Source organism: Sinocyclocheilus anshuiensis, unplaced genomic scaffold, assembly GCF_001515605.1.
Source record: "Sinocyclocheilus anshuiensis isolate Anshui unplaced genomic scaffold, SAMN03320099.WGS_v1.1 scaffold354, whole genome shotgun sequence".
Taxonomy (NCBI): domain Eukaryota; kingdom Metazoa; phylum Chordata; class Actinopteri; order Cypriniformes; family Cyprinidae; genus Sinocyclocheilus; species Sinocyclocheilus anshuiensis.
In genome coordinates, this window is record NW_015544195.1 from 1,793,516 (window position 1) to 1,808,133 (window position 14,618).

The following is a 14,618-nucleotide window of genomic DNA, read 5'->3' on the forward strand; positions in this document are numbered from 1 at the left end:
CTCGCTCTCGCTTTCTCCTGTTTTCTTTCTTTCTCTCAACTAGGGCCCAGTTGATGAGTACACATGTCCTTTATAAAGCAATCTCCACGCGTGTAGACTAGACTGAACCATATATTCACAGTATAGCCATATTGTTGACACTTGTTCTTGCTAATATGCTTAGGTTGGCATTTGAAGAGTGAGTGTAGGGGTAGAGCTGCTGGTGCTAGTGTTTTGGGAAGTGTAGTAATTACGGTTAGGACAGTGTCAGCGACCTCCAGATTGCAGGATCTTGTCTCTTTTGTCTTGGCTGTACCACTCTCTACACCGGCTGAAATTGTATCTATTCACTTTGGCTCTGTTAAAGAAAATGCTGGTAGTATTGGGCGCCAGTGAGCCGTGATGGTGAGGGCTTCTTTTCTCGTCCAGTAAACACACACACACACACACACACACACACACACACACACACACTGCGCACATGTATTTAATTCGATCAGCCACTGTGTTTGCGCTTCCCCCCAAAATTTCATACCCTACATCCTCACTGTTTTCCTTAAAATGAGTCTGTACTGCCCACTGCTCATCTGTGGGACCCATTAAGATGCTTCCAGCCTGATACATCCCCAGTACTTTGGCCTAAGTTAGCGTGAGCGGTTAGCGCTTAGCGTCAACATGCTAATTGGTATTCTGCAGCGTGGTAGGAGGCTGTTCAGGATGTGGGAGAGTGAACCAGTGTTCGATCCTATAAGAACAAACATTCTGTTCCCTGCCCTGCTGTCAGAGCATGGCGATACGAAGGAGAACAGGACCTGACATTGCATACACACGATACAGAATAGCTCAAACACACACATACATTGAGGGATTTCAAATGCATACTACCGTTTATGTTGTTGTATATTAACTGGAATACTTTTTTTGTAATACACATTACTTCATTTTTATTTATAGTTGGCCTGTTTGTATATATATCTAGGAATATAATGCTAAATTCAATAATAAGGCTTTTCATTTTGTTTTCTGAGTGACCAAGAGTTCAAAGCTATTTGTCACTCTCAAATCACATTTTATTAGCAATGGTGACCATGAAGCACAGCACAAATTATCAAATAATCCTTTAACCTTTACAGGGACCTTAAATATGCATGGCACAAATCAATATCATTAGCTGCAACAAAATACATAAAATAAGATCAATGCTAATAAAATGATATCGGTCATATACTCTGTTTCATTTCCACCCTTACCCTATTGCACAATGATTCCCATAATTCTTTGCACTACCATATGCTACGGCATGGATCTTTTTCATTACAAGTGAGGTCGGGTCAATTAACAGAGCTGTTAACACTCTTTAGTTTAAGTTCACACACCAGCCAGCTGTTATTACCATCCTATTCTTAAGAGAGAGGGTTGAGCTGTTTAATCCACTCTGTGTGAAGAGACACACTCATTCAAAAAACTGTATAATGCGATGACCAAACAATACATGACTCACATTACATTTGATAATGTGCCCCGCTACGACAATAAAAATATCATCCTCAAAACAATTACAATACATGTAAATCATGTAATATATATATATAAGCTCATCCTCCATGCTATGAAATTTCTTAAACCAGGAAGACAAATCTGGGCAAATATGTAATTGGTTCTAATGTGCTGATGTTATTGCAATGTTTGTGTAACAATCTCTTCTTTTTTGTTTGTGAGTGTATGGGAGACTTAGTGTTTGTGAGGGAGGGTGTGTGCTTGTAGACCCTCATACCTGTGGGAACCCTGTGGAGCCCAGCGTGTTTTCTGCTCTTGAGTTTTAATTCTTTGCACTACCATATGCTACGGCATGGATCTTTTTCATTACAAGTGAGGTCGGGTCAATTAACAGAGCTGTTAACACTCTTTAGTTTAAGTTCTTAAAGTTCTTTAAGTTCTTCTTTAGTCTAAGTTCTTTAAGTTAATCCTATTCTTAAGAAAGAAGGTCCGGCTCTTTAATCCACCCTGTGTGAAGAAGAGACACACTCATTCAAAAAACTGTATAATGCGATGACCAAACAATACATGACTCACATTACATTTGATAATGTGCCCCGCTACGACAATAAAAATATCATCCTCAAAACAATTACAATACATGTAAATCATGTAATATATATATATAAGCTCATCCTCCATGCTATGAAATTTCTTAAACCAGGAAGACAAATCTGGGCAAATATGTAATTGGTTCTAATGTGCTGATGTTATTGCAATGTTTGTGTAACAATCTCTTCTTTTTTGTTTGTGAGTGTATGGGAGACTTAGTGTTTGTGAGGGAGGGTGTGTGCTTGTAGACCCTCATACCTGTGGGAACCCTGTGGAGCCCAGCGTGTTTCCTGCTCTTGAGTTTGAAGTGCTCTCCAGCTTGACCGTGGCCTCCGAAAATCATTAACACGCCTTTGTTTCCCAACGTCATCCTGCAAAGAAGGAGAATGAGTGAGCGAGAGCAGGATTTTAGAAATATGAAGCAAAGCAAAATGGGTAAATGCTAGATTTTAAAGTGTTTAATTTCATATGTCCTCTAAGGTGAAGAGTTAAATCTAGATCCAATATAAAACAAGTATGCTGGGTAACAAATCATAACGTTGTTACATTTTCTTGTGTTTTTAGCTCAAATGCAATTCATTAGCATCGGAGACAAAGACTCATGGCTTGATTGTGATCAAATAAGTGTAAAATGAATGCAAAGACTGATTTTTAAACCGTCATGGATTTATTACTGAGAAAGGGTTAAAAGTGCTGCACTGTTTTATTTAAATGTAAAAATAAGTTAAAGTTTACGGCTTTTATAATACTTGCAATTCTTACTGATGCTACCCTTTTTAATGAGAATAATTTCTTAGTGCTTTGGTTTGGAAACAGAGAGAGAGATTTACGGTAAAGCCCCTCCTGTTTTTGACGACATTTAAGCAGGAACCCTGCACAACACACACACACACACACACACACACACACACAAACAGGCACACAAATGGACTCTTGGGGTTTTGTACCCATCATGCCAGTCTTGCATAAACATGCATACACTTTGGAAGTCGTGTAAATTGCCCTAGAAGGGAGGTCAACTAAGTGTAATTGTGCTGAAATTGGCCATGTATCCGCCCTGCCATTCCTCTGCCATTATTCCATTCACTACCTCTAAAATGAAAAAACTCCCACAAAGGAAAACAGTAAAGAAAAATAAATAAATCAATAAATAAATTACAAACTTGTATTTAAAAAATATAAATGTACTGTTTTCATGTTATTTTACTTTTTTATTTATTATGATTTTTTTTATTTAGAACCATGCAATTTTTATCATGTATTTTGCATCTTAATATTAAGTTTAGGCTACACGCTTTAAAAAATCTACACTAGCGAAAAACATAAATAATATTAATATTTTTTTACAATTATATATTTTTTCCTTTCTTATTAAATGTATTTTTTTTTAATTACTTTAAGTGACTAATAATCATCTTTAAGCATTTAGTGCAACTGTTTAGCCTATATTAAAACATTTATTTCAACAAACATAATTACATGTACATGATTCATGTATTTTATTTAATAAACAAATAGGTAATCCAAATCTTCATTGTCATCCACAAAACTGAAGCTGAATAAAATCAGAATGAAAATCAGCGCAGGTGAACTAAATTACTTAATTTAGTGTCCTGTAGACAAACCTAGATATGTCACTGTGCAGAATAAACCTTTATTTGTTTTCAAGTGATATGCTATTTGTCTTTTCTCCAAGTTAAGCACATTCCCATCTGACAATGACATCTGTCTGCAGATTAAAATGACATTAGCTGTATCCTCTCAGCTATGTGAAACTGGACACACGACAAATAGACAGTCTCAACAGAACCCACTCCTGACATTAAATTTTAAAATAAATTAATTAATTAAATTAAATAAAAAAAAAATAAACGACTTCTACGTCTAAAGCAAGTCTCGCTCGACACTTGAGTGTTCACGTGTGTGTAAAAACCAAGTAAACACACTGTTCAATTTGCACTAAATTATGCTGTGGACTGGAGTGCAACGCCTCCTAATGGCTACTAATGGGAGCGCGACTCGTTTCTCCAGTCTTTAACTTGCGCGTTCGTAAAGACCGAGATCAAGAGCGGTCTTTACGTTTTTCCATAAAAGCACGAGAGTTTGCCGGTGCCGTTTATCTTTTGATCAGCTATGACTGATGCTCGGTTAATTCAAATCTAACGTTCTGCGGCGGGAGCTTCATTAAAGTGCGTGTGTGTTTGTGTGAAGGAGAGATGCTGGAATGCAGATGTGAGAGGAATAGCAGGTAATTAGTAGATAAGAGTTCTCATTTGAGTTCAAATACACACATCATACATTGTTACATTACATTATTGTGTGTGCGGTTTTTTTTTTTTGTTTTGTTTTTTACATATAATATCCAGCACGACATAAATAGTAGGGCCAGAGCAAAACATTGTGTGAGGTAAATTGACAGAAAACTCACTGTATATGCTGGAATGAGATGTGCAGGGTTTGATAAATGCTTTCGTGAGACTCCGGCGTTAGGGAACAGAGGTGTAATGCAGATGAAGACAGCACAAAAGAGCAGATGAGCTACAGATAATGATACTATGGTAGTATTAACTTTTAAAATACAACCTGATCTTAAAGCTAGAAGTAGCTAATGTTGACACACCACCACCACATCACATCCAGGGAATCTTAGACTGGAGCAATAAATGGCAAGCTTTAGTCTCATTGCTTTTAAGTAAGATTATAAATAAGATAATTGCAAGAAAAAAAGAAAGAAAGAAAGAAAAGAAAAGAAAGTCATGCATAAGGTGAGCAGGCTCTGTCCTGGCTATTGAGCTATATTTTAGTAGTCTTGAGTCTCAATTTTATTTTATTTTTTAAATTATTATTATTGTTGTTTATTTATTTTTGTTTCGTAAACAAAAAGCTGTCTTTCATGTGTGCACTGCAGCTACTTTAATTGCAATTCCAATTAATTTTCATTGATTTTGGACGTTCATAATGATCGCTGAAGTTTAAAGAATTATCATACAGCCTCTATTATCAAATGCAGCTCTGATTCTGCTTTGGGTTTTTGTAAATATAATACAGCATCACAGAAACCTTACCACTGTGTAGATTTATGATTTAAATTTATTAAACATTAATGGTTTCATTCCTAATTCAATCGTTTATTTCCATAAATACATATTTTTAAAAAATGTTCATAACATTATTTCTACACTTGTAATTTCCTTTGTAAATGCATTTACGATCCCTATGTCAGATACAGATACAACTTAACAAAAGGCTCGTTGTTGAGCTTTTAGCAAGAATTAGCGACAACAAACACACATCCCTCTCAATGCATTCAGTATATTTGAGTGAGACAGAACTAAATCATCTCCATGATAAAAACTCAACTGGGAAGTCTAATTATTAAACACAAAAATAAAAAACATTTCACAAAAGCTACAACTAAATAGAGTAAATTAGATGCTGTCTGTCTCTGAATAGAGGATTCAAACTGTCAGAATACCTGGAAAGATAAAGAAAAGTCCTGACAATGTACAGAGTCAGCAAATGCTGCCTTGCCGTATAGAGTCAGACAGACCTGCTACCAGAGGACAGATCCTGCTTCGACTGCATACTCAACTGTACACGTCAAAACCATTTTCAGTTTATGTCTAATACCTTAGATAAAATTATTATTTATTTCTTTATATTATAATTTTTTTTTATTCCTGGTATGAAACCACATGTTTATCATTCCCAAAAATCGTATTTAAGTCATCAAGTGAAACATAAAAAGGACGGCACTTGTTATTGACTAATGACACTGAACGTCAAAAAGAGGGACACACTGTTTGCCGTTCCTCTTTATGACTTTTTCTTTGCCCTTCCCCCCACCATCTTTCTCAAACACACTCACACTTTCAAGTCTTTCACACACACATAGTTACACTTGCATACACACTGTCTGTTTCACACATTTGTTAGCTAGATACGTTTTTTGAACACTGTACTCGGACCTGTGGACTGGAAGTGTGTCAATTTAACCCCTACTTGCTCAAAACATACACACACATACTAAAGTGTCATCCCACTCACTGCGGTGGTCTACATGCTGTGGAGAGAGCACTGCAGAAACACTCCCGACACACACACTCACGCCCTCTTTTTCTCTCTTGTAGCACAGTGGGTGTTAGTAAGGCTGTAAGAACATGAGAGTGATGGTAGTAGCAAAGACGGTATGTGTGTGTATGGATTAAAGGGATATGGAGGGGAACTCAGTGAGCTGTACATCATTATATAAAGAAGGGGGAGTGTGTTATTCTGGATGTGTGACAGCAGTGAGGAATAAACTTCATTAGCAGAGCGGTTTAGACCAGGAACACAGGGTGCTGGACAGTACAAAAGCACACATATGCACTTGGAAACTATTTTTACCCGTAGGAATGTGCCAGTTATTTGTGAGTGCAATCCACTAAAAATACTAAATGTTCTTACTAAATGTGATCACAATGGCACCAAAAAAAGAAATGACCTTTTTTATATTGTTTGGTGTAATCTGAATGTCTTTTTATCCCTCTTAGACCTCGGGCTATCAGAGCAAATTTAGTCTCAATTGTGTCTGTTTTTTTTTGGTTTTTTTCAGTCCAAGTACGATTGCATGCACTTTAAAGGTTCAGGTTAAATCAAACTAAAGTAATAATTTGTCATGATTCAACTAACCTGGTACGCAGGTATATGTTTGTCACTGGACTACAGGAGTGCAGCATTTGAGTACAGCATTCTGCAGAAACGAGAGGGAAAACTGCTCTTAAAGTTCAGAATAGGCAACAACACACACATCTTTTTTAAGACGGTTCATCTTATATACAGACACCCAACTAGCCTACAAAGCTACTAAAACTGAAAAAAATATATTTCTTAGATGACCAAATATGTTAATTATAGCTGAAAATATTATTCAAACACACACAAATACACACTTAAAAAGCTTACAAATTTGGGGACGCAAGATTTTTTTTGGAGAGAAGTCTCTTATGCGTCCAAGGCTGCATTTATTTCATGAAAATACAGCAAAAACAATCATATTTTGAAATATTATTAAAATTTAAATGTTAATATATTTTATAATGTCATTTATTCCTGTGATGGCAAAGCTGAATTTTCAGCAGCCAGTCTTCAGTGTCAAATGATCCTTCAGCTGATTTGTTATTCTTATTTCTTCTTATTAATGTTGAAAAAAAAGTTGTGCTTAATATTTTTGTGGTAAATTTGATCATTGTTTACACACACACACACAAAGGAAATTATTATTTATTTGTTTTTTTCAAATAGGAAGTTCGAAAGTATGGCATTTATTTGAAATAAAAATCTTTTTGTAACATTCTAAATGTCTTTACCGTCACTTTTGATCAATTTAATGCATCCTTGCTAAAAGTTTTAATTAACTCCAAACTTTAGTGTGTATAGACAATATGCATTTATTCATTCATTAATTCATTAATTCAAACTAGGAGATTGTTTCTTAGCCGTTATTGTAAAATACTATTCTGTCAGGAATTCAGAAGGTTCGCTCTACTATCATCTGTGTCTGTGTGTGAGTACGAGTGTGTGTACCTTTCTGTCTATCAGCGAAGGCCTGTGTCAGTTTGTGTATCAGTCTCTCAAAGAGTGTGCTCATCTGTCCATCTCTATGTTTGTTTGATGCTTTTTTCAGTTCTCTCTCTCTCTCTTTTTCTCTGTCTCCGTCTTATTGAATGCATTACCATGGTTGTCTTCATGAAAATTCTAGCTGAAGTTTAGAGATGTTCTCCATATTAGTGGTAATAGGTGAACAGATAAGAGGAAAGCAAAGAGATTGCAAGTGCACAAGCTGTCTTTAAGGTAGTCCTTAAATTTGTTCTTGAACAAAAATACGTGAACTGACTCACTGTGGACAATAATTGGCCAAATTAGCGAGGAATGCCTTGAATGCAGAGTGGATTTCATGGATGCACTAAAGTATTAAATGATTTAATATTAATATATATCAAATATTAAATAATAATAAAAAAATCTTAGATCAGCATGAGATAGCTGTTTATATGGTGCTCTTCTCCTCACGTCTGTGCTTCTGGGGTCACCAGACGGCGACGAGGTAAAGCCGGTATAGGGGTCACCAGGTTAAACAAGGCTAAAATCTAGTCAGGAGCCCTGTGGCTGCCATTTAACCCCAATCCAGTGTCTCACACATACACCGTGTCCCCCGGTCTGAGGCCAGGAGAGACGGGCTATTGATTGCTAGCAATGAGAGATCCAGCTGCCATTACACCATTACAGTCCTGACAGAAGAACTGCACTGCATTGATCTGCAGGCCAAGGCCCTCCTGCTGGTATTTATAGAGGTAGAGCAAGAAACATCCTTACCCCATCCTTCTTTATCTTTCTCTCGCTCTCTCGTCCTCCCTCTTTTATTCTTTCTCTCTCTCTCTCTCTCTGATGAGGTGTAATTGATTGTAAATGAGAATGTGTTTCCTACCTGACCCCAGTGCACTGTGGGTAAGCTTGATTACATCTAGCGCAATTATGATAGATATGATTCAGTCGCCGAACACATCACGTGTTTATGTTTATAACCAAGCTAAAATAGACTTAATAGACAGGAAGTAGTGGCATATTTACATTTTGACTGGAATGAAAATGAGGCTGAGAGGGAAGAAGTACAGCACAGTACGTTCAATGGATTGTACTGTAGTTTAACAACATATCAACTGCTCAGCTGATGAAATGTCTTTCTGAAAAAAAATAAAAATAAATACTAAACAAAAGATGTGAGTTGTGAAAATGATGTGATCTAGGACCTTTATAGAGAGCATGTCCATCCTTGTTAAATTCACGATGGCATTTAACCCATATTCAAACTACAGTCTTCAACTGCCAAAGAATACACAATACATAATAAAATGTTGAATATTAAATACACCTTGCACATCACCTCTGTCTTTTGGAGCAAGTGCACAATGTTGTAGTAAGACCAGCATGTAAACATGCTAAATGAAGCCAAACTTCAATCGCATTATCAGCACAGTTAGTTCTGGTATGATTTCAGTCAGACTACAACATATTTTAAAAAGCTGAAATATTGCTCAAGTCAAACTTTTAAAAGTGCATCTAAATGCCTATGTGTGTATTTGTGAGCTATACAATATTTAACCGGTTTATCATGTTTTTCCCACATATCTCCTACAATGTGGCATGAAACACTCATGTTTAAAATCCCACTTAATAAATTCCACTTCTCTCTCTTTCTTTTCCTTTTCACCCAGTGATATAGCACATAATCATCTCTTCGTTGCCATTGTTGTGACAGTACACTGAGCCTTGGTGAATATTTCAGTATGTGTAAAAGTTGAAGCAATCAGCACCAGTCTATACTGCTTGCTTAGCAGGAGGTGTTAAAAAGTATTGGCAGCTGACATAGCCTGACTTAATATCCAGCTAAGTGATTTAATAGCTTCTGTTGGATGCTTAACTGCTGTTTTTTCTTGTATTGATTTTTGAGCTCATAAAGTGTACAGTGAATTTTCACCCACCATGGGAGCTATCGAACCAGCCATTTGATATTTCATAATCAGCTCAATACAGTAATTACCCACAGTATGGCAACCTTTCCATCAGAGAATATAAGCTAAAGGTGTGGAGATCTACATCACAACAACCGTATGAATCAGCGAGATATGTTTGTTCGGTTTTGGTTGCTTGAGAACATGCAAATGTGTGAACGTGTCTGGTTGCTTTTTCATCCATTTGAACTGAAAGTTACTTTGCTGAATGTAAATCCATCATATTTGCTCATGTGTGCTTCTCACTGGCGCGCAAAATGCCGTCTACACATTAGCTGAATAACATCAGTGTGTCTAAGAATCCCAAGAACTACCATATCTGTCCCTGTCAATAACCAACATACTGCTTCCCATCAATCCATCTCTCCATCTTTTTATCTGTTGGAGTTTTGTCCTCCATAATTCAGTTATTGTGGGAAACCATAATGAAATTTCTGCATTGTTTGTTATTCTCTCACAGTCTGTAATTCATCCCATCATACAACTAAGTTGAAGTGTCCTTCTGCCTGTTAAATGCAGAGAAGGAGTCTCTTTATATGACCCGGTTATATTTCAGGCTGTCTCTATGGGCAGCCTGTCTCTCTGAGGGGAATTAAGTTAAGCATGTGGTTGAAATGGTTGGTTATGAGTAGAAGCATTACAGCAACAGGCTTTTAAAATCCATTTTGCTCTCTCTGATTAGATTTGCTGTTATCATCACTGCAGTGCTGAAACGACTGTAGCTTGTTCATATTTCTGAAGAAAAGCATACAGTAAATCCAGCTAATTGGGACCTGTCTGCTCCAGTTATGGCTGATGAAGAAATATTGCCACAAAAACCACAAGTCACTTACGACTTTCTTCCACGCTGTGCCTGGAATTTCTCTGTTCCTTTCTTTCCCTCATTCATCCATCCATTACAGAATAATTCTATTTCAACTGAATTTTCATCTATTTTGTCAAAAACTCCTGAAAAAAGACAGACAAACTCCTGAAAAAAAGATAGATAGACAGACAGACAGACAGACAGACAGACAGACAGATAGAGACAGACATACAGATAGACAGTAGGGCTGTGCGATATTGAAGAAAAATGCGATATGAGATAACTCATTAAATAATGCGATATTCAATATGCGATACGATAATGCTTAAAGTGCCACATGCTCAGATGAAACAGTTTTACTCAGCTGTTGCTGAGTCAGTTCTGTGAACTTCTATATCTATCTTGTCATATATATATGGTTATTTGTATGTATGTACCAAGAGTTCCTGTAAAACCACAACAAATTCCTTGTGTTTGCGCACACTTAAGTGGTGAATAAAGCTCATTCTGATTCTGATTCTAATATAACTAGCATACATGTTTCACTTTTTGTGAGAAGAAAGCACCCCTACAACAACTTCTGAAAGTGAACGGTAGTGTTTTACTCTAGCATTACATAAAAAAGTCATTTTAACATTAGTGTAATCATTTTAACATGAGTTTAGGAACTGAATAATAAAAAGGAAAAATACAACACTGCTTAGTATTTACTCTGTGAATTCAATATGCACTGATTCTTATTTAAGCTACAAAAGTTATTTAGGTAAGAGCAGTGAGTGATTTTCTCTTTGTCTTTTGTTCATGGCCCCAAATATTGCAAGCCATAGCGATATACATATTGCGATATGTACATTTGCGATATTTCCATAATTTCGATATATTGCACAGCCCTAATAGACAGGCAGACAGATAGACAGACAAACAGCCAGAGACAGACAGACAGACAGATTCCACAAATAAAATCGTTTCCACAAAAATATTACATAGCACAACTGTTTTCAACACGGATAATAAAAATGAATGTTTCTTGATCGCCAGAAAACAGTTGTTTTAAATTGTAATAATAGTTCACAATAGTGCTGTTTTTACTCTATTTTGATCAAATGCATGCACCCTTATAGACCAGCAGTGTACATTATTTAAAAACCGCATGACATTTTGGCAGTATTTTAGGGCTGCCAAATTTCAGAGCCAAAATCCTGCAATGAAGTCAAACTAACACGGGAGACTCGCACAACATTTACAACGCTAAATCCTTTTCCTCAGGGTTACATTACCGTCATGGCAAAGTGTAAAGCAAGCAGTGGTGTAAAACTATCCTAATCTGGCAACACTAATGCAGTGAACCAACATTACAAAACTGGCAATCACAAAGTCTGGGTTGCCATTTCACCTCGAGTGTGAGCAAAGCTAAAACTCCCGTGTTTGCCAGGGTTCCTAGCACCTGCAGAGCGGTGGAGTGTGTTGTAATTGCAGTTGTATAATGGCCTGTTTAACACTATGAATAGGAACAGTGCACCTGATGAAAACAATGAGCAAACCCAAGAGATTGAGTGTCTGCCAACACTAAACCCAACCATTCAAACGGCACACAGATAAAGTTTCAGTTCACTCCTCTGGACTGCATTAAACTAATGGCGTTCATTGATATGGCTCAAAATGGAGTTGTTTTTCAAAATATTCTTTAGAATAAGAAATGGCTTGAGTGCTTAACATATGGCTCAGCAGATTACTAATTGAATATTCCGTCTCTCATTTTGTGTATCACCTTTCGTCAAGGCAGCATACAACCTCTCACATATTGCATATGTTATTCCGTCCATAAATTACATGTAGCGTCACATGATATTATCAGTTGTAATCATGAATAGGGAGGCAGTTGGCCATTAGTGTGGGAGGATGAAGATGAGTAGATTAACTCATCGCATATCGCATTTTGCTAGAGAGCATGTGAAATCTATACAATACACACCATATTTAGATCTCTGTAATATATATGGAAATTTCGGTTAAAAAGTTCAAAGAGAGCATTTCTGATTATATTGGACATTACACTACTGTTCAAAACTGGTTCTTCTATGGCATCGCTGTGAAAACCCCCTTTTGGAACCATTATTTTTAAGTGTATAACAATTAACCTGTAATAATATTTAATAATATAACTGCTTTTATTGCATTTTGATCAAATAAATGCAACCTTGGTGAGCATTTCACTTCTTTCAAAAACATTTAAAACCTTACCAACTCCTAATTTCTACAGAGTAGTGTGTATATATTTTAAAGTTTAAAGCGGATCATTGGAAATGTGTTTTTGTTATTTCATAATAGCAGAAGCTGTGTAGTGATAATGTTTGGATTGTTTTTAAAGGTACAGCAAAAGCTGAGAGATTTCCATTTATACCCCTTTTTAAGAGATTCTGTTTGAATGGTTTGCTCAGATTAATATATATTAAAAGAGGAAGCAATAAATGATTTTAGTTTGCTTTTAATGCAGGGAGTGTAGCCTTAACCATAACTCTTGACACAAGCCCACTGTCTAGGCTGTTTTAAGATTACATCACAATGGTAAAGTTATGGTATAGCTGTATTGTTTTGGATCACTGGTATATTGCTTTTGATATCTGTGCTTTTATAATAAGTACAGGCTCCATTTGGGTCATTATGTTCTCTCTAATGCCTGTTCCTTTTGTCAAAATGTCCTACAATACATCTAGTGAGGCATGCTTTGTGTGAATAATTGAAGATATCAGAATTTTAGAAGTTAATAAGCTCAGCGTTCGGCCATGTTATAGGCGTACTTTGACAAATGCATTATATTTCCTCCTCCCTGATGCACTTACTATCTGTTACAGCTAATATAAATATGCAAATCTGCCTGTTGAACTTTACTGGTGCTGCTGTGATTCGTCTCTTTAAGATATTCATTTGCATGACTGAAGCACCCATGCATCATGCTAGTGTCATTCTGAAAGCAAATATTAATCAATTTTGCGTGATGTAACCCTTCCCCCAGCAATCCTTGTTTCTTTGTTTGACTGTAACGTTGGCTTTTTCTAAGCATTTACTTGCTTTACAATTTAAGAAAGGTCTTTGTGCGTGACCCAGCTATTGTTGTGTCTGGCCCTTGTACAATAGTGAACAGAAATGGTGACATGATGAAATTGATTCATCTGTGTGAATTACTTATAAATGTAATTAAATTGAGTTATATTCAATATCATCACAAAGGCTCTCTATGACCTTTTAACAAATATTCCAGGAGCTGGTGAGGTTCTTGGGTGCCGTTTCACAGTGGTGTGGTTTACATGCGGCATGGTGGCCAAAAAAGGAGGACACGTCACAGCATTTAGTGAAGCCAGGGTAAAAACTGAAAACAATCCCAAACCTACAGCATGAACAATTTTTACCTTTACAAGGGTAACTTTTCTAACCTTTTTAAATATGTGCTTCCCATTTTATGTAAATTCGGAAATTTATTCAATGAATGCAACTGGAATAGGAAGACATCATTATTATCAATATTTAGAGCTATTACAAATTAAATCAGTTTAAACAATCTTTGCACTGCAGAGGTGCCACAGAAGCTGCATTTAAAGATGAATTTAGATGTATTTACACAGACAGTTTAAGCTGTGTCTGTGTCAGCTGCGTCACGCTGGATCTGTTTCCTACGTTGTTGTGATTTGATTTGAGCTGAACGGAAACAGCGTATCCGCGTGGCGCAGCTGACACAGAACAGCATACGTTGTTTTACGTCCAGCGGATATTCTCCAAAATGGCACCAGGGTGATGCGGAGGAGACGAATTGTTGTATAAAGTCGTTTTCTTTTTTTTCTTTTGCACACAACAAGTATTCTTGTAGATTTGTATAATTACGGTTGAACCCCAGATGTCACATGGATTATTTTACAGATCTCCTTGCTACGTTTCTGGACTTGGGAACATTTCATTTGCGTTGCTGTCTATGCAGGGTCAGACAGCTCTCAGATTCCATCAAAAATATCTTAATTTGTGTTCCGAAGATGAACGAAGGTCTTACGGGGCTGGCAGATATCCTGGGTGGGCATTTTTTAGTCGTCATATCATCACATAGAAGATATTTATACTGTACATATTGCTATAATAACTATATTATTTGTACACTGAAAAAAGCTTTCATGGGCAGCCTAGAATATCATGCACTTTCACAGCAAAAT